The sequence below is a fragment of the Tamandua tetradactyla genome, chromosome 1, assembly GCF_023851605.1.
Source record: "Tamandua tetradactyla isolate mTamTet1 chromosome 1, mTamTet1.pri, whole genome shotgun sequence".
In the NCBI taxonomy this organism is placed as follows: Eukaryota; Metazoa; Chordata; class Mammalia; order Pilosa; family Myrmecophagidae; genus Tamandua; species Tamandua tetradactyla.
The window spans coordinates 54,481,068-54,501,248 of NC_135327.1; the positions used below are offsets into that span (position 1 = coordinate 54,481,068).

A 20,181-nucleotide genomic window follows, 5' to 3' on the forward strand; every position below is an offset into this window, starting at 1 on the left:
AGATGAGAGAGCTCCATTCCCAAGGCATGAGTCAGCAAACCACGTCTTCAGAAAGGAGTTTCTAGTTTTTCTCCAAAAAAAATTTCTGGGATGCCAACAAAATGGAGCAGTCCTCTTCTAAGCATCTAAATCCATGTAGACCCAGGTGAATTCCAGGAGAGACGCAAATACATGACAAAATCCAATAGCAGTGGGGCTGGAGGCAGCACAGTGAGACACATGAAAGGAAGCGGTGGCCTTATTGTGCAGAAAAGTACAGAGGTGGCCACTGTCTTGCAGGTTATAGAATGGAGGCACCATTCCTCAGAGGACAGAGGCAGTGTATAGCTGCAAAGGTCCTGGCAAACACTTTGCTTCTTGCCTAAGTTCAAATTCATCTCCTCTGCATGAGCCTTTGGACACCGCTCCTTTCTTCTCTGTGTGTTTACACTGCAAAAACATCAAAAGCCAAACGGACTATTAAAAGTGCTTTTCTTTTAATAGTCTGAAGTTATAAGTTATGGGTATTTCCTTCTTTCTCCTTGTTTGCATTTCCCAAATTTCTACACATTACTTTTATACTGAACAAAAACACTACTTTTGAAAATGCCAATCTGATGTGCAGTGGTGTTCATCCCCTTTCGTTTTAGAGAGATTTAATCTTCCCTCTTATAACTCTGGGCCAATATAGCTTTCCCCATCTGGAATGTCCACTTCCTTCTTTGATGTTAGATTCTTCCTCTGTCAAAGCCCAATAAAGTTATACACTCAACATGAAGCCAATGCTGACTGCTCAACCCTCGGCAATATTATCCTCCTCTGAATTCCTACTGCCGCCCTTCTGAAACGTGTTCCACAGCACATTAATTTAATTCTCTAGTTTACTTTTCTAGCTCAATTCTCTAGAAGAGTTCTGGGAGCAAATAATCTGATAAATGCACCCTATTATGTTGCCTTTAGAAAGCTGCAATTCACATGAGGACATCAAAGTCTCAGAAAAGTCCTGCAGCAAGACAACCTTTTCCATTTTTTCTCCTGCTTATTGGACCATGGACTTTTTTTTGGTACCTTTTTCACACACAGACATACACAGTACTCATTACCACCCACCGAAGAATTAATTCACAAAACTTTCTTTTGGAGAAGGTGTTTCCATAACAACACATTTGTGATTCATTCCTCTAATAAACACAGATTTCGTCAGACAGTGGCAGATCTATAACTTACAATGAAATCCAGTGCAATAAGAGGGTTTACGGTAAAAGAAAATCTACAGAAGATTATGAACTCATTTCGCTAGCACAATGAACACACCAAAAATCTGAGTGATGTTGGGCATGTAAGGAAATTCCTGGTCCTCACTCTCTTTTTCGAGCACAATTCACATGTTGTTTTCTATTGTTCATATTCTTTTTCATGGAGATTTTCTCCCTGTCCCTGCATTTTCACCTTGGCTGATAAAATGGGAACTCGAAGATGTGGGAAGTATCAGGCAGAGTTTCTTCCCTTCCTCTACCTCTGTCTCACTCCTCCAAGGGAAATAGACAACCATGTCGATGAGACTGAGACAAAGACTTTATTCCCCCCTGACACCTTCCTTCTGGGAACAGCAACTTGCAGTGCATGTGCTCCCACGTGGAGAGCAGGCTCAGGGGGCAGGTCTTCTGCACCCTGAGCTATGGGGTGGGTATGTCCACCAGATAGAGAGGTAAGTAAAGTTGGAAAACTAGATATGGCTACAGTTCCCAACCATGCTCCTCAATGCAGAGTGATCAACAATACAATTGGCATGTTTTATCATAAACTGAATTCTATATCTTGTTTCCCAACTAGTTCAGAATCCCAAGGAGAAATATACAGAGTCGGAATCTCCAAAATAAACTCCAACGTAAGAGTACAGACTACCTTGTATCACCCTGTCCCCTGAAGTGCCTGGCCCCATGCCTTCCAGCAAGAATGTGTTCAGTAAATAGTTATTCAGTAAATGAATAGTAAGAAAGCTAATATCTGATTAATACCCACCCCTCCCTACAACTGCCAAATAGTATGAATATCTGCTGAGTTGCCCACAATGTGATGCAGAAGCAACAAATGAAATAAAGGCCCAATTCTAGGTGTTTTAGACTACGATAAGGCAGAGAGGAATTCACAGGGACCGCTAAAACAAATTTCAATTTTCTACACATCGTATTTATGCCCTAACAGTCCATTTAGCCCATTGGATTTCTAAATAAATTGCTAATCTCTAATGACTGACAAATGTGTGTGTCAAACCAATTGAAGGGCTTAGGGAAGTTTGCCAGTCATAAAATCCCAGGTCTTTAATTGAATCTTTCCCACTGTCCCAGACTGCTTCATGGGCAGGTGGCCTAGAACAAGCTATGACTTGAAGACAAAAGATTGTTTCCCCTAAAACATCTAATCCACTCACCCACCACTCACTGGGGACACTGCACTGAGTTAAATCATCATCCATGCATTGACATAGATTACAGATATAAATCAGCTAGCATTTTTCTAGGAGTAGATTGAAAAAGAAAGGAATGGACCCAACAGCAGGTAACATTGTCAGGGCATAGAAAAACAGCATTAGATACAGTATAGCATAATGAAAGAGATGGTGGGCTCTCAAACCAGATGACTTGAATTCAAATCTACTAAATATAGCAAGTCATTAACCTCTTTGTACTCTATATTGTCATCTGTAAAATGGGGCTTTGTGAGAAATAAGTGCATCAGAACAGAGCAGAACATGTAAAGTGCTATTTATTGTTAGAGAGGAAGGAATACGGCACATGAATTATTTGGGGAAGAACAGCTCAAGGTAACATCCTACAACACCGAAAACCAGGAGAGATGGCATCTAAGGAATTCACCAGACATACAAAAAACACAATCAAAGAATAGTAGAGACTTAGTCCATCTTGGTGTGTCACAATCTGCTTAAGATCTAAAAGCGTGTGGTCAGAAAATTAAGGAAAACTAGAGGACTGGTCCAAAAGCTCACCAGAACTTTATTCCAGTTTATTTGTTATAGATAAGAATTTAGATAAGTCTTGTACACGATCCAAAGAGACACGATTCTTAAGTAATCATCATGAATGATTTTGTAATTCATCTCCATTCAACGAAAATTTCCTGAGCATCCAACATGAGCAGGACAATTTCAAGCTCACGTTTAAGAAACACAGGCACAGTGATAACCAAGGATAAACAGAGAATGAGGGAAAGAGTCAAGAATAATGAATTCAAAAGTAAAAGAGAAAATGTAACAATAACAATGAGTAAGAAAAAGATCTAGGTGAATAAAGAAGGGGTGGCTGTAATACTTCCAACTTATTATGGTTTTTACTCTTACCCAGCAGTCCTCAAATCAATACTTTTTCTTACGTCAATAATTTCTTAAGTCAATAAGTCTCTCTTACAGTGAGAAAATGAAGACACAGTGAGTATGTAACTTGCCCAAGTTCATAAAACCAAGATTTCAATCAATGTACATCAGGCCCCAAAGCCAACATTGTTCTATTTTGCCCATATTTCCCATGCCACCCAACACTACCCTGCACACATTCCCAGTTCGTTCGTTTTATCCATGTGAACAGCAGGTTCCAACCTTAAGCCCTGCCCAAAGAAAAGTCTATCAGGCAGATGTCCTTTCAACAGGTGGACAAAAATGCTTGGATTAGCAATTTTCTCTTAGCGTCACTCTCACCTGCTAATGCCTTAATTCATCAACTTGCTTTAAAAAAAATAGCACTATCTGCAAGAGATGGATCAAGAAAAGATGCACTTCTGGTTCAGTGGTAGAATGCTCACCTCCAGACCATGCACCCAAAAAAAAAAAAATCCTTAAAAGGTTTGATAAATCTTCCTTTGCCTTTGCTAAGGGCAAGAGAGGAAGACCCCACAAGCAGCCAACTTAGGCTAGAAGTCAGGGGCTGTCTATCAGGCCCACCTGGCTTACGACCTCAGCATGGCCCATCTTGGGGTGGAAATTTCCATGTTGTTGAGAAAGGGAACCTGGGTCTTTTCAAAGCAAGTCATTGGATGCATTAACCACAGAGCAAAGACATCTACTTGAGAACTTTGAGTCTTTCAATCTATTGCCCTTCTTAGGGATCTACCGAGGTTAGAAACACCACATAACCGGAGCAGAATTCCCTGCTCATCAGGCTGATGGTAGCAGAGGAGGCAAATATGTTGGAATCTCACATCCCCACATAGGTTATTCCATAGTTAATAATCAGAGATCATTGATGTATAAAAAAAAAAAAAAAGGAACAGCAAGGCTGCGGATGCTCACTCTTTCTCCTTACTATGACAATCCCCTCCCTCCTTCAATATGCTGTTCATCGTTCACATTCCTAAGGAGACTTTTCAAATCAAGTTCACCCAGAGCAATTCCTCTCCTCCTGGAAAATCTCCGCATATTCTGTCTATATGAGTTAGTTTATTTAAATAATATGGGTGGCTCTACATGTCTGAGTTTAGGGGATTTGCCACATGTCCTATAAAACAACCAGCTATAACAAAAGCCTGTTCCAGCAACGAATGTCAGTCAATATGCCAGATTTTGCTAAGATTGGTTTTATACCAGCTGTGACAAATAAATGCCAATATATATAATAACTCAAACCTGACACAAGTCTCGTTAAGCCCATGTTAATTCTGAAATGGGTGTTCCTGATTAGTAGGGAGATGCTTCCAGTTCTAACCGATCAGTAACTCAAGCCCCTTCCATCATGAGGCTCTGCCCTCTGCAACAGCTGGGTACCAGGGTCACTTTGGCTTCTCTGCATTCAGCTGGTGGGAGGAAAAGAACCTCCCACTAGACTGAGCTCTTTAGGAACTTGCACTTAATTCATTTTTGAAAATGTAACCATACCTGCCATAAAGAAGCCTGCCATAAAGAAGCACAAACTCGAAAGTTTGTGAATAAATGAATGAATGGCTTTTGTCACTCTCCAGAGTTATCGGTACAGGCCATTGCCCACATGCATCACATTTTGGCATTTGTTCTGAGTAAGACACTGTTCATTGAGGTATTATTATTTAGAATTAAGAGGATAACTGAAGGTGAGACCACATTCTGAGTTCCTCTGCTTGACCGCTACATACTGGTGAGCCCCAGACTCCCACCCGGGCCATCTTTTTGTCTCTGTACTGCCTCCCTACGTGACCTCACCTAGGCCTTTGTCAGGTGCCTATTGTCACAATAAGGCTGTGTAACAGACACCACAAAACCTCAATGACATACAACAATGCACATGTATTTTTGCACACAAAACTGTAAGTTGCCTGGGAAGTTCTGCTAAGCCGGGTCAGGCCCACTTCTGTGCCTGTGGTCATTTGGAAAGTCAGCTAGGATCTGGCTGATCTAGGCTGGTCTCAGCTGAGATGACTCAGCCCTGCTCCTCTTCGGTTCTCATTCTCTGGCAGACAACTCGGGTTTGTTCCCGTGGCAGAGCAGAGGTTCGAGAAGTGCAGACACACCCAAGGCTGCGTTCAAACTCGAAAAGCTAAATCTAAGTCTCATACGGAAAAATAAAACACCGAAAATAACCAAGAGAATTCACTTTAAAAAGAAGAGTAATGAAGGGAAACTAGCTCCCTCTGAAAATAAAACATATTGTAAAGCCACAATCATTAAAGTCATGAGGATCAAGGGAAAAAAATATAACATTCAGAGTTAGGGCCAAATAAAAATGGAATTCAGTTTATAATAAAGATGGTATTGGTATTCAGTGGGGGAAAGATGGATCATTTAGTAAGTGGACTTCAGACAATTGACCAGCCTTTTGGGAAAAATCTACAAGGGCCACAACTATGTCACACTCTACAATAAAATTCCAAATACATCAAATGTGCAAATATTAAAAATGAAAGAAGAGTGCGTAAAGTACTTCTAAAGGTGACAGAAAGCCTGAAAGCACAAAATAAAGGATTGATACATCAATTACATATAAATAAAATATTTCTGCAGGCCAGAAATAAATATGATAATCAAAAGACAAAAACAAACAGAACGTATTTGCTACTTATGTCACTGAAGATCTAATTTCCTCAAGAGAAAAGCAAACAAAAAATATGAATACAGGTTTGTAGAAAAGATTTTGTTTTCATTCCACTCTCACTCAAAAAGAGGGACTATAAAATTTAAAAGAAATACCTTTTTTCTTTCATCAGCTTGGCAAGAATCAAAAAGTCTGAGATCTTTCTGGGTTGACAGGGGGTCAGCAAACTTTTCCTGTAAAAGGCCAGATAATAAATATTTCTGGCTTTGTGCTCCACAGGCTCGCTCTCTCTGTCACATTCATTCGACTCGGCTGTTATATGTAGATACAATCTTAGACAATACCTAAACCAGTAATTTTTTTTTTCTTTATTAGAGAAACTGTGGTTTTACAGAAAAATCATGCATAAGATACAGGATTCCCAAACTTTAGTTACAAAAACAGGCAGCCAGTCTGCAGGCAATAGTTTGCTTAGCCCTGGTGAGGACAATCAGGCAATTGCATATAGTACAGATGGGACTGTAAGTGGGTACCACCTTTATGGAAGGCATCTGGCAATACATGTAAAAAGTTGAAGTGCAGTCAAAATTGGAGACAATGTAAATGCTTACCAGTAGGGAGGGGATCAGGTAACCAAATTTACTGCCAACTGGAATAATGTTCATCTGTTAAAAACAAGGGAGGCCTAATTTACTAGTACTGAATGTTAGTCATCTAAGATATTATGTTAAGTGAAAAAGCAAGATGTAGGACACAGGCGGGATGCTGTCATTTGGGTGGAAATATATGTGCATGCACAGACACACATACATATATATTAACAAATGGATGAAGTATCATTGGGAGGATACTCATGAAACTCTAAGAACCTGTCCTAAGAAGATGAGCGGAGAGACAAGGGGACAAAGAATGAGACTAACTTTTTGCAATGTGAATATTTTGAACTCGGAATTTTGTGCCATCTGCTCATATTACTTACATAAAAATGAAAATTAAATATAAAATGAACTTTCATCCAATCAGGTCCATTTAATAGTGCATGGCAAGACACAGGGCAAAAAGGAATCTCTGAAAGGAAAAGGTGCCCAAGACATAGAGTCCAGACCGTTTGTGTTCAGATTTTTTCCCCCCCAGACCTTGTTGTTCTTTTCCCTTTATCTTCAGGACCTCTTTCGGCCTTCATTAGTTCCGAAATGTTCTATTTCTCCTCTAACCTATGCATACATGTGTCTGAGTCACCCATTCCTGCCTCCTCCACTCTTTCTCTACTGAGGGTTCACCTGAGGTGAGGTGGTCACCAAGGGTTCCTTTGTCAAGTTGAGTGGGTCCTGATGGAGAGGACCAATGCCAAGTAAACAGGGTAGACAAGGTCACTTCTGGAGTAGCAAACCCTGGCCAGACAAGGCTCTCGTCACTTACCGATTGGGAAAGGGTGCCTTTCACAAGTCTCCTCACCCACCTGGCCCTAGTCTGGAAAGTTGAGGATGGAATCAATGAGAAGGTGGCTGCTGGAACAGGTCAGAACGCCCATAATGACCAGAAAGACAGACGTGATTGTGAGCTGATGACACTGCAAGGGCAGAAGATAAAAGAGAACAAGTGCACATGTCAACTCTACCTCCTCAAAGATTCAGGTTTCCACATCTTAGCTCCTAGCTTCATTCAACCATGGCCCTACCCTCCTTTCACCACATGTTCCCTACTCCTAGTCCCTTTCTCAGCTAAACAGCATAGCCCTGCTCTTATTTTCTTATCAAGAAAAGAGGATGGTAGTCCCATGTGTTAAGTAAAGTTTTCTGGTAGCAGAGCCTGACATGAGGATTTATTGAGGAAATGCAGTCAGGGAAGGGAGGGAAACAGTGCAGGGCAGGGAAAGGAGCTCAGCAGGGATGTGGTCTCAGCTGGAATCTAGTCTCAGCCTAATCCCCAGGGGTGCTCTGAAGCATGATGGCACCACAGAGTTAGACCACTTTATGACTGCAGACTAGAAGGGAAGGGGACGTCATGGCCTCCCTGCCAAAAGGGCTCCTATTTGGCTGGGGAAGTCCTCTGGAAAAGCAAACAACATGTACAGCAGCTGAAGAATAAATTCACCCAGCTGGTAAAGAGATCTGAGCAGGCTTCAACAGCATCCACTGCATCCCATACGCTTTGGCCTGACTGCTGAATCTTTGAACAGCAGAGGACAGTTGCTCTGACTAGAATAAATTTCCAAGGGGAGGTCATGGACTTACCATCCATGGTTACTGCTCGTCACATAACGAACATTCATGTGTTTGATGAATGCTATAACAAGCACTACCCAAATGTCACCAGCCTGGGGATAACATTAGTATTTTTGCCCAAGAGGTTTGGCTTCCATTCTAGGGCTGCTCCTATTATACCATACTTCTACCCAAGTCTGGTAACCAGAACCAGCCTCGTGACCCTTATTCTATAGTAACTCCATTTAACCTTAATTAAAATTAACTTTAACTTCAATTAATTAATTAGCGAGGGTCCTAGACAAGCCTTCTTCTGTGCAATGACAGCCTACCTTGGCCTGGACACAATGCAATGACTTCTCACATTTGGAATCAGTGCCTGGTCAAACAGAGAACAGAAAAAATCATCTCCATGCAGATAAAGAGGGTTTCATTATTGGAGGTGGAAAAGCAGAGGGAGTGAGCCATATGCAATACTTTGTTGGAAAAATATTTGTTTTAGCATCCACCACAAAGTACATACAATTGTTATAAAGAAAAATCTTTATATTGAGGGACCACACAGGTGTGCAGGCTCTTATTGCAATACGTTGGATATCAAGAGAAAGAAGCATAGACATGAGTCATAGTTGTTCCTGGCTACTAATCAAAAGGTCAAATGAAGTCACTGAAGGCACACCTGTGCAGAGGTGCATTAATAAAACTTCCATTCTGGAGAAAAATTCCAGGGAAGTGCAGCCTCATCAGCAAAATGCTAAGAAGAGTGGGCAGCAGCATTTTACATGGGCCACCCATGGGTAGACAGGAGACAGAAAATAATGTGTATGCACAATAGTCAGAGGAGCAAGGCAAGAGTTACACGTATATGTGTAAAAAGGTGAAGCGAAAGGTGAAAGATGTGGACCAAGTCCACTCTCAGGAGCTTCACATGGTCCTCCTCTCCAGCCAGTGTTTTCCAGACCCCATGTTTAGTCTCTAAACATCCCACACAGTCATCTGGGCCAGAGAGACTCACTTCAGCATCAAGGTGATGTCATGGGCTCCTGGCAATCAGGCCATCTATTAACTTTTCCTGCCTGTCTTGAACTTTCTGACCCATCACTTGACTCTGACCTCTGGAGAGAGGGTGCACCTTGCTCCCACTTGCCTGTCCAGTCGACTGCTGGCAGTGCTGTCCTGTGCCCTCTGATCTTCAACACTGTGCTCCTGTAAGGCCCCAGATGGGACATGGAATATCTGTGTGGCCCACAGCATTTTCTGCTGCAAAGTTTTGAACCAACAGCCTTCATTCCTCTTTGACCTTTCTAAGTCCTTTGATTCAAGCAATTTCCTTTAAATAAATAGGTTTTGGACCTTCCTATGCCTCAAGGGATTGAATAGTATTGAGCTAGCATATTTCTTTTAAATGTTGTTCTCAAAGCTGGGCTTACAGTAGTATAGTCAAACGTAGAAATAAACACTGTATACTAGTTCTTTATGAGTTAAAATAATCGTCTCGGGAAGTAATAGTGACATAAATGTAGGTCATGCACACCTGCAAACAATCAGCACATTAAATTATGTTTTACAGGTGTGGTAGATTAGTTGCATTAAAAGTCCCGATTCTTCATCACTCCCTGAAACCTTGTTGTGCCCTCCTGTTCTAACTCTGGGGTGGCAACTGCCTTGATTTGGCCAATGGGACATAATCAGGCATAATGCAAACTGAGAACTGGAAAGCACTCAGGTGTTTCCACTCTAGCTCTTTTACCTCTGTTATTTCCATGAGGACATTACTGGGCTAGCCTGCTGGAGGGTGAGAAGTGTAAAGAGCATCTGAGTGGTCCTGTGACGGTCATCCTGCTGAGACCAAGCAAGATCAGACAACAGCCAATTGACTCCCAGACATGTGAGCAAGCCCAGTCAGTCTGGAGACCAAATCCATCTCATTTTAAGCCACTGAGTTTTTTGCTGGTGTATTACTGATACAACCTGTAAAATACACATGATCCATTTCATAGGAATAAATCTACTACAACATAAGTTCTGTGAAAGCACAGATCTTGGATGTTTGAGACACTGATGTATCCTAAGCACGTAGAACAATGCCTGACACATAATGGACTTTCAATAAGCATTTGCTAAATGCATGAATGAATGAATATAATAATAATAATAATAATAATAATAAAAACAATTCATTTAGATTTTATTAGGTCCTAAACACTCTTCTAGGTGCTTAAACTGTTTTATTTGATTCTTACATAACCCTGAAAAGAAGCTTTTCACCCCATTTCAAAGAGGACAGAATTGAGGTACAAAGTAATTAAACAACTTACTCAAGATATCACACCTCAACAGTGGTATATCAAGGACTCAAATTCAGGAATATTTCATTTCAAAACTCATCTTTTTATAGAAAATGCAGGGGATTGTATGATTGTAATCATTTAATAAATATTGGAGAATTTGAGTAGCTTGAACAATTTTTAAAAGAAGTAAATTTCAGTTGACCCTGGAACCTTTTTCTATGCCCAGTTGCTTTCCAATAATCATAAAAGTTGAGGCCAAATGTACAAGCTCAACACTTAAGTTTTCTACAAGAACATGAAGTTGCCCTCTGAGAATTTGTACACTTAGAAGCAAAACTGACGAAATAAAAAATATTCAAAGCAGCCTTAAATAATAGAACTACTACAGACCAGACTAAGACATGTATATGTAACTTAATTGATAGTGTTAATAAAGAGTTATGAGGGATCGAATCTATATGGAAATGAGAATATATCTATCTTCCCTCTTAGAGTGAAAAAGGGAGATTTTAAAGAATTTATTTAAAGTCCATAACAGCAGTAGAAGTGAAAAAGAAAAAAAAAAGCAGGGGGAAGAGATAAATAGCAAGTAAGAAATTTTGGAGAATTACAACATAGTAGAAAGTAAAAGGAATAGGATGGGCAGAGAAACATAGAAAAAGAAAAACACAGCTCAAAATACATACGAAAAAATTACAAAAGAGAATCCTGTGGTAATCATCAGGGCAGAAGATTCACCCCCCAGCCTTGAACCATCTTCTAAATACACAACCCTGGCAAGGGTTCCTAGTGGAGTGTCAGGCCTAAAAGAAAGCTACCAAGTTACTCTAGAACTTCACAAAGAAAATGGAAGCCGTTTGGCACATGTGTTTTCTCCTAGGACCCATAAGTACGACTATTTGTGTCTCTCTGAGCCTCGAGATGGTCACCTAGAAGTCTAGCAACCCCCACAAGGAAAGATTCCTCCCAACCAGAAGAATCATCTGAAACATAAGGACCCAAGGAGGCTGCATGTAAAATAATGGAAAAATACATAGCAAGCAAATGCTACCCAAATCTATATCATGTTAATATAATATTAGATAAATTAAGCCTCAAGAAAAAAATATTTTCACAAGAAAAAAAGGATTAGTACACAAAATAAATTAGCCTCAGAATACACAAAAAGTGACAGAACTTCTTGACTGTTACCATAAATAGTTTAATATACCTCCCTCAATAAACGAGAGATCAAAAACAACAACAATAAAGTTTAAAATATGGCATAATGAGTAAGCTTCAGATAGTGGATATAGAAAACTGTTGTTCCCCAAAATGACAGTATGCACATTTTTTTCCAAGCACTCAAGGAATATTTATGAAAATTAGCTATGTACTAGACATTTCTTTAAAGGGCCAGATAGCAAATATTTTAGATTTTACAGGTCATACAGTCTCTGTTACGGCTATCAATTTTGCCACAATAGTAGCAGCATAGATGGTAATATGTAAAAGAATTAGCGTGTTCTGTTCCAAAAAAACTTTGTTTATGTATAATGGTGGTAGGCCAAATTTGGCCCATGGGCAGCAGCTTGCAGATGGCTATTCTACAAAACCAAAAAGGAGGGGACATATAGTAATTTATTTTATATGGCTAACCAACCTTGACATCAAGAAGAAAACCAGATAACCATACAAGAAAGGTGAGCACATAAGCCAATTTCACTGAAAACCTTAAATCTTAGGAAAATTGGCTATCCACGAGGAAAAAGATAAAGTTACATCCCAACCTTACACTATTCACTAAATGAATCCCAGAAACAAAAATGAGTAGAATATAACAAGAAATAAAGAATAAAAACATGACAAATAAATAAATCTCAGCTAGATAATAGATTTAAATGTAAAAGGCAAAAGAAAAAATTCAGAAGAGAGTATCTTACTCTCTAAAGAACTTCAAGATAAAATGTCATTTCTTAGATGAGATACAAAAGCATGCAAACTTGTGCTGGTTTGAAATGATGTGTGTCCTCTAGAAAAGCCATGTTTTAATCTAAATCCCATTTCGTAAAGGCAGAATAATCTTTATTCAATACTATGTAATTAGATTATCTCCCTGGAGATGTAACCCAATCAAGAGTGGTTGTTAAACTGGATTAGGGGAGATATGTCTCCACACATTTGGGTGGATCTTGAATAGTTTCCTGGAGTCCTATAAAAGAAGAAACACTTTGGAGAAAGGAGGGGATTCAGAGAGAGCAGAGCAGAACAACATAGCCATGAGAAGCAGAGTCCACCAGCTAGAGACCTTTGGAGATGAAGAAGGAAAATGCCTCCCAGGGAGCTTCATGAAACAAGAAGCCAGGAGAAGAAGCTAGCAAATGATGCTGTGTTCACCATGTGCCTCTTCAGATGAGAGAGAAACTCTGACTGTGTTTGCCATGTGCCCTTCCACTTGAGAGAGAAACCCTGAACTTCATCAGCCTTCTTGGATCAAGGTATCTTTCCCTGGATGCCTTAGATTGGACATTTCTATATACTTGTTTTAACTGGGACATTTTCTCGGCCTTAGAACTACAAACTAGCAACTTATTAAATTCCCTGTTTTAAAAGTCATTCCATTTCTGGTATATTGTATTCTGGCAGCTAGAAAACTAGAACAAAACCATAACAGAAAATGTTGATAAATTCAACTACATTTACATCAAGAGCATCTATTCAAAAAAAGACACCAGAAGGAGAGTAAAAGAGAAGCCACATCTGGGAAAAGATATCTGCAGCACATGACTGAGAAAGGTTCAGTATCCATGATATAAAAATCTCTACAAATGAATACAAAGAAAAGATAAACAGCTCAACAGAAAATTAGGAAAACAACATGAACAGGCAAAGGAAATAGTAATGGTCCATAAACACATAAGTCAATTAACTTTATTAGTAATTAGGGAAATAAAACTAAAAATAAATTGAGGCACCATTTAATACTCATAAGGTTGGCAAAACTTTTAAACTGGGAAAATACCAAGTACTGGTAAGGATATGGAACAAAAGAGAATCTCATACACTCTTGAGCAGAATGTAAACTGATGGAAGCACATTGCAAAATATCTTGGCATTACCTAAAATACCAAATTGAATATTTTATTTCCTATGATCAGAATGAGTTAACTCCGTAATGAGCAATCCCAAGATCAGTGACTGAGCGCAATAAAGATTCATCTCTTGCTCCTGACACAGTCCCGTGTGGGGCCAGCATGTGGGGAGGGACATCCGAATCCACACATCATGTGGCTTGGAGGTTTTCATGGGCTGGGCCTAGAAGCGGCATATATCATTCTGCTCACATTCTATTCACCATAATTCAGATTAAAGCCTTAGATAACAAGAAGGAAATTTGAAATAATACAGTCTGCATTCACAAGAAGAACCAGAGAACAAGGATATTGGGGAGCACTAGAAATTCTGCTACTCCCGGCCATTCCATTCTAGCCATTTCCTCTAAAAAAACTTTTGCATAAATGCACTCAAATGAATGTGATGGAAAGTCATAGCATTGTTGTTCTTGGTAACAACAAAAAACACCCAGAAATAACCTAAATGAACCTTGGTGAGAGAATGGGAGAAATGAAGGAGGGAGTCAGAATAATTTTAGGAGCAAACGCCTTCAGAAGGTAAAAGGAGAGAATCAGTGGATTGGTCTAAGATCATGAATACCTTTTGCATAGAAGTATAAGAATGCAGGAGATATATTCTCCTATATATTAATATATTCAATATATTGGTGAATTTCATATTTAGAAGATGTCCTTCTCTTCAGAATGCATCTAATTTGTCTGTAAAGGCTAAGATTGAGGTATGAGGGAAGTTAGCAGGAAGTATAAAGTACCCTCTCCAAGAGTCGAAAACTACATTTTCTAGGGTTGTATAGTAGATTTGTCTGGAAGAATTGAGTGCACTTTGAGATAAATGATCATAAGGTGAAATGAGGTCAGGCAATGATGCTGTTTGACTTTGTCCCTCAACATTCAGCTGCAGGAGTGTAAGGAGGGAAAGAATGAATAATTGGGCTTAATTAGGGTGGGGTTTTACAGAGGGATATGGTGGAAGGAGAGGGAACAAGAGTGTTCCACAGAAATGACTATTCCATGAAATGAGATCTAAGGCAAACAGAGAAGTAGAATCTGAGGTGGGTAGTAGATGGCGATAATTGGTAGCTGCATGGAGGCCCTGATGAAAGGTGGAATTGGAGGGCAAAAGCTGGTACCCAGAATACGGAAGATTTAAAATTGAATTTCATGAACAGAAATACCACATGTGCGGAGGATAGCAAGGTCTAGGTTATAACCATGATGGGGTGGCTGAGGTGGGATGGAGGAAAAGGTCATTGCATAAGGGAGGTTAAGGAATTGGAGGAGCAGGTATCACCTATGTCAACACCGAAGTTGCCAAGATTAATAATAAGAGTAACAGTGCAGAGAGAGAGACAGTGATCCAGGTGCTAAAATCAGCAATGAATAAAGGGGTAGGGCCTTGGGGATAAAATATTGCTACATCCTTTGCAGACAAAGGATTAATACTCAGAATACATAAACTACTCTTACACAATTATTTTATACTAGACAAACCAGCCAACTGAAAACTGAACAAAGACTACGAATAAGCAGTTCACAAGAGAAGCAATATCTAATCAATAAGCACATGAAAAAAGATGTTCAAGCTTACTTGCAGTTGAAAATGCAGACTAAAATAATTTTTTTAACTCTTTGGTTTGCAAAAAAACAGAAGAAGTAAGAGGTTGGCAATACTCAGTGTTGACCTGAGTTTGAAGGAATGGGTACTCAAAACACTATGCAAGGTGACTTGCCTCCATTTCACCCAGGAATATTGGCAGTTAAAATACCTAGTTACTACCTTTCATTTTTCACATGGTGTCTTGAGATAGGCTTCCTCTGTTTCCTGTCAGATATTTTACAAATTAACTAATATGCAAAAGTTCTCATGACATAGGACAAACTATAGATACTATGAAACATGCCATAGGGCCTCAGCCTTGCTAAACCACTCTCTGCTAATGACTGCTTATGAAGTTTGTATGTTTATGGTGAAAAAAAAGTGTTTTCACATAGCAAATGGCCAGACTTTGGTTTCTTATGAAATATTATATGGAGCTATGGTGTGCAAGCTGAGCAATGAAAATAAGTTAACTTTCTTTGCTTAAATAAATATAGGAGAGGGCGGGCCACGGTGGCTCAGCAGGTAAGAATGCTTGCCTGCCAAGCCTGAGGACCCGGGTTCGATTCCCAGTGCCTGCCCATGTAAAAAAAAAAAAAAAAAAGAAAGAAAGAAAAAAGATAGAAATAAATATAGGAGAATTTTAATTCTGGAGGAAGGCAGAGATGGACAGTGGCATACCAGGAAAATAAAGAAGGATATATGAGGGCAGTTTTTCACTTGGGGAAGAAAGAAGCCATTGGCGTCCTTGAAGCAGGTGTATGTCGACTTCAGTACACAGGTGTCATTTAAAGTCATGACTACATGAACCACAAGGGACTAAATGAAAATTGAGGAGACGAGAGAGGACCGCATCATTGAATACTCCAACCTTATGAGGTCAGAAAGATGGGGAAGAACCAGCTAAGGAGGCTGAGAAGGAGTTACAGCAAAGTAGAAGATAAAACATCAGAGTATTTTGTGCCAATTATCAAGAGAAGAATGGTGTCAAATGATACTGATAGGTATAGTAAGATGAAGATTGAGACATGACTATTGGTTTGGGGCAATTATTGTCACTGATGACTTTGGTTGTCATTGATGACCTTGACAAGAACAGGTTCTGTGCACCAAAGGGGGTGAAAACCTGATTGAGGTGTATAAAGAACAGGAGGAGAGAAATTGGAGATTGAAGACTTCAAATGTAACCAACATTTTAAAAGAAATTTTCTGCAAAGAGAATAAAAAAGCATTTGGTGCAAAAAGTGGAGATCATAGAAGGGTCTTTTTCAGGATGGGAGAAATAATGGCATAATTATATACTGATAAGAAAGATCCAGTAAACTGAGAAGTTGGGAAAGAGATGGGAGATTTTCAGGAGCAATGGACTGGGATCTGGTGTTTTGAATGAAGAGACTGGCTGTAGATAAGAGCTGGATCATAACTACAGTGGTGTGTGAAAAGGAATGGATGCCAAAGCTGCGAGATGGATAGACATGGTGGTCGCAGGATGTAGATGTTCTCTTCTAATTGACTCTTGGGAATTGAGGTTACACCAATTTTATTTAAATCTCAAAGGACAAGATGGCCTCAAATAACATCTTCATTACTTCATATATCTGATCACTATGTAAATGGAAACAGGGCAGGATATGAGGATTGTCAAATAACTAAAAGACAAAAATAACAAATTGAGATGTTCGTCCTTGAAACATTACTGACAAATGCAAATCTACTTGTCCATTGAGTGAATAATAAATATCCACCATGGCAATTCAGTGGGGAAGGGAATTACCTTTCAACCAGTGGTGCTTCATAGCTGAAGACATTTGAGATAAGTCCATTGTAAGGCACCCCGCTAAAGATTCAGAGTGAATCTCTTTGTACTATTCAGAACTGGATCATAACCTAAAGAACCGAGTCTAGTATTGCTATGAGAAGATTACATCAAATCTTTGCTGTGGTAATTAGGTTCAGGTGTCAACTTGGCCAGGTAAAGTTACCTAGTTCTATTGCTGTGGACCCGAGCCAGTGGCCTGTGAATCTCATCTGCTGCTGATTACATCTGCAGTCGGCCAGGAGATGTGTCTGCTGCAATGAATGGTGTTTGATTTAATTGGCTGGTGCTTAAATGAGAGCGCTCAATGTAGCATAGCCCAAGCAGCTCTACATACCTTATCTCAGCACTCACAGCTCAGCCCAGGCCCTTGGAGATGCAGAAAAAAAATCACCCTAGGAAAAGTTGCTGGAACCCAGAGGCCTGGAGAGAAGGCCGGCAGAGATCACCCTGTGCCTTCTCATGAAAGAAAGAACCTCGGTTGAAAGTTATCTGCCTTTTCTCTGAAGAACTACATGGGTTTTTTTGTTTGTTTGTTTTGCATGGGCAGGCACCAGAAATCAAACCCAGGTCTCCAGCATGGCAGGCGAGAATTCTGCCTGCTGAGCCACTGTGGCCCGCCCAGAACTACACATTTTTAATGAAATAAATCCCCTTTTATTAAAAGTCAATCCATCCCTGGTGTGTTGCATTCCAGCAGCTAGTAAACTGGAACACTTGCTGCTTATGACATAGGACGTTGGGAAATTGTATTAAACTCTCCAGTCCTCAGTTTTATCACCGTAAATTGGACAAGATGAGAGTAGTTATTTCCAACTGTACTTTTGAGGATTAAATGAAGTAAGTAAGGCACAGTGCCTGGTATACAGTCGGTACTCCATTAATGTAAGTTCCCTTCCTCCTATTTGATGTGTGCTCCATGACCTCCTGCTCCCTGACTTTTCTCAATTGGTAACAGCGCATTTTTTTCCTCCCAAAACTCTGGAGAGCTTAGTCCCGTCCTGTGTCCCAATACCAGACAGCAGCACACCATTTCCACCGAGATGACTGTTCCATGTGAAGCTTTTTGCAAGAACTGGGGAAAAGGTAACAAACAAAGTGGTCGGATTATATTTATGGAAGCACTTATGCAGGGTTGTGTTTCCCTGCTGCTTTGAGAGAGAGAGAGAGAGAGAGAAACTTGAAATGACTTTTTATTTAGGTAAAAGGGGTCTTTCCTCTCAGCATCTAGTGTGCCTTTTTAATGGTTACGAAGCACTGAAGCCCTCACCATGAAAATGGAGGCAGAGCCAAGGATCAGAGCTGTGCCCTTCCCAGAAGGTCCCACAGATGTGGTTGTGAATCACACTGCAAGAAGAGTGAAAGAAGAGTCCGTGACTCTGTCGGAGAGAAATACAGAGGTGGGATTGTGAGGGGTACCGAGGCAGACAAGAGATTGAATCTCAGCTGTGTCACTTCCTAGCCCTTTCACCCTGGACAAGTTGCTCACACTCTCTGAACACTGGTTCCTCAGCATAATACATGCTCGCTAACAATGCCACTCTGTCGGGTTACGGTAGAATTAACTGGAATAATTTAAGTGACAGACTTTACAAACTGTAAAACTCCACACAAATAGTAGTTGCTACAATTTATATTAGAAAAAGGCTGGACTGGAGACTGGGAGGACAGGTAGAAGACTGCATACTATGAAGTACCACACACAACGCAAACTATAATCACGTGTACTTGATAATAAAAACAGTGTATTGGAAAAAGCAAATGAAATTCCATTCACCATCACTCCATCTTTCCTTTTCTAGGTGGGAAGAAGCACTTTGAAATACAAGGGTAGCCCATGGACATATATATATGATTAAATCCTTTCCTAAAAGGATTTTTTTAATTGACTCAAAGTTTTTTTAAAAACCATGTAGCCTCCAGGAAATAAACTAATATTCAGAGCTGGTTCTGAAGAAATCGTAGAAACAATATGTCTGTTTTTCCCTGACAAGTTTTGTCTGTGATATTAACAAACACCCATCATTAGTTAGAGCACAGTGACTTACCAGTTAATGAAATATGTCTGATTAGTTCCGAACAATGAATTACCTGCTGATTCTGTCAACCCAGGAGTCAAAAAGAAAAGTCCCTCCTGCTCCTTGGATAGCTGTGGCGAGAACCAGTGTTCTAGACATCAATGCAGGGCCCATTTCGTGGATTAAGAGGCGCTTCAGGGAACTTTTTCAGCACAGGAGGGGTGTTGAGCTTGTCTTTTTTTCTCTTCGATATTTGGCACAGTTGACATCAGTCTTGGAACATGCAGCCTCAAGAGGCACTTCATCATTATCTAGAACTCAGCTATGGATGCTCTATTAATACACGGCCCGGCAGACAGCACAGAGCCAGGGTCTGAGGGTGTTGAAAATGCGATCTTGACCCTACTGTGAAATATGGGCAGGAACAACAGTTCAGAATCAATTATCTCCCCATTTCTGCATTTTTTAAATCTGAAACTATTGAAAATAAACTTGCCAAAATACTGAAAATTCTTTCTATATTTTCAGGATAAGTGTAGAAATAAAAATATAAATGAGACCTTGTTTTAAAATGGGGGGAAAAACTTGTTTAATTTGCAAACTCCCCCCACCTGCTCAATGTCTTCTTCAGTCATTTTCAGTGTCTTTGGCCTTTTCTAACCAATAGGCCTCCATCTTCTCTACCCAACTGTTCTAGTCTGCCGAAGCTGCTGGAACACAACATACCAGGGAGGGATCGGCTTTTAATAATGGGATTTATTTAGTTTAAAATGTATAGTTCTATCGTTCTCCAGAGGAAAGGCAGCTAACATTCATCTGAGATTCTGTTATGTGGGAAGGTACACAGCTCACCTTCTCTCTTGGCTTTGGGGTTCCAACAGCTTTCCCCTGGGGCAATTCCTTTCTGCATCTCCAAATGTCTGGGCTGAGATGTGAGTGCCGAGACTTCTGACCCCTCTTTTAAGCCTCCAGCTAATTAAATTAAACCCCACTTATTGTGGAAGGCACTCCCCTTAGGTGACTGCAGATGCAATCAGCTATAGATGAATTTCACATGCTGATGATTTAAGTCCCCAGTGACAGAAAAACCCAGCATCATCACCTGGCCAAGTTGACACCTGAATCCAACTACCACACCAGCTGAATCAC

At 40.1% G+C, this 20,181-nt stretch overlaps 1 long non-coding RNA gene across 5 annotated transcripts in view; it reads right to left on the reverse strand.

The window, feature by feature from the left end:
• Positions 1-20,181, reverse strand: part of LOC143684355 (uncharacterized) — a 139,982-nt gene that overhangs the window by 99,017 nt on the left and 20,784 nt on the right. For 2 of the 5 annotated variants that reach the window (XR_013176004.1, XR_013176000.1), the window contains exons 2-4: positions 8,530-8,576; positions 7,413-7,563; positions 6,149-6,226 (exon numbers count right to left, since the gene is read on the reverse strand). This is a non-coding gene — a long non-coding RNA (uncharacterized LOC143684355). Of the gene's footprint in view, positions 1-6,148; positions 6,227-6,604; positions 6,659-7,412; positions 7,564-8,529; positions 8,577-20,181 lie in introns of all 5 variants that reach the window. The other 3 variants (XR_013176001.1, XR_013176005.1, XR_013176012.1) reach the window with 3 other exon arrangements.